The sequence below is a fragment of the Galeopterus variegatus genome, unplaced genomic scaffold (genome assembly GCF_000696425.1).
Source record: "Galeopterus variegatus unplaced genomic scaffold, G_variegatus-3.0.2 Scaffold73181, whole genome shotgun sequence".
Classification (NCBI taxonomy): Eukaryota; Metazoa; Chordata; class Mammalia; order Dermoptera; family Cynocephalidae; genus Galeopterus; species Galeopterus variegatus.
Window position 1 is genome coordinate 1 of NW_007799292.1, and position 1,263 is coordinate 1,263.

The 1,263-nt window shown below is 59.0% G+C and overlaps 1 pseudogene; it reads left to right on the forward strand.

Moving 5' to 3' along the window:
• Positions 1–289: 289 nt before the first annotated feature.
• On the forward strand, positions 290–1,256 carry LOC103584645 (annotated as a pseudogene).
• The last annotated feature ends 7 nt before the right edge of the window (positions 1,257–1,263 follow it).

Genomic DNA, 1,263 nt, shown 5'->3' on the forward strand with positions numbered 1-1,263 from the left:
GCAACTTTCCCTATTGGCTAAAAGAGACTTCCTTGATTCTTTTAACGGGTGCATGATATTCCCCTGGATGGACTCACCAGAAGGTATTTACCCTTTCCTTACTGAAGGACATTCAGGCTGTCTTCAGTTCATCACTATTATAAATAATCTTATACAAAGTATTATGAGAGTACTTCTGTAGATAAATTCGAAGAGTTGAAATTTCAGGGTCAAAGAATATGTTCCATTCAAAATTTTAATAAGAGAGCTATGGCAGAAGTAACTTTAATTGCTAAGTGAGTGAGCCTCCCTAGCCATGGAAAGCCTGCGGGTGGGGGAGCCGCAGGCAAAGGCGGAGCGGGACGAGGCAGAGACGCTGCAGCCCTCCCGGTGCACAAGGAGCTGGAGCTGGACTTGGGCAACCTGCTGGCTGTGGACCGGAGCCCCGTTATGGGGCTGGGGCAGGCGGGACCTATCCGGAGGCCGAGCTGCGGGCTCTGACGCGGGACAACAGGCAGCTGCTCGTCAACCAGCTGTGGCAGCTGCCCACGGAGCGCGTGCAAGAGGCGCTGGTGGCGCAACCGCTCGAGCCCACCACCCTCCTGCCACGTGAGAAGCCGGTGCCCCGGCCGCGGCCACTTACACGCTGGCAGCAGTTCGCCCTCCTCAAGGGCATTCGTCCCAAGAAGACCAGTTTGGTGCGGGATGAGGTGAGCGGTCAGGCGCCGCTGGGGCTACCAACGCGCCGGGACGACACCAAAGGAATGGCTGATCGAAGCGCCGGCCCCACGGAGGACCAGTTCACCAAGCGAATTCAGGCCAAGAACGAGCTGAACCGGCTGCGGAGCCCGGCCGTGTGCACAGATGCAGCTGCCAGCACGGCCGGCGTGCATTCTCCCGGACACCAGGGTAAGGAGGAGCTGGGCCACGCCATGCAGGTGGCCAAGGTCTCCACCGCCTCTGTGGGGCGCTTCCAGGAGCGCCTCCTCAGGGAGAAAGCACCCGGGGGCTCTGGCAAGGACAAGAAGGTTCAGCCTCTTTGGGGGAACTTTGCAGCCGAGAAAAAGAGCCAGTTGGACTTGCTTGGAATCATGAACAGCAAGAAGCGTCAGCTGGATGTGACGAGGGCCACCAACTAGTAGGTGAGGGAAGAGAACCAGGAAGAGGCCGCCAAGAGGAGGAAAATGAGCCAGAAGTGCAAGAGGAAGGGGGGCCTGCAGGGTCCTGGGGGCAAGAGGAAAGGGGGACCGCCCAGTTGGGGGGGGGGGGGGAGGGAAAGGGGGG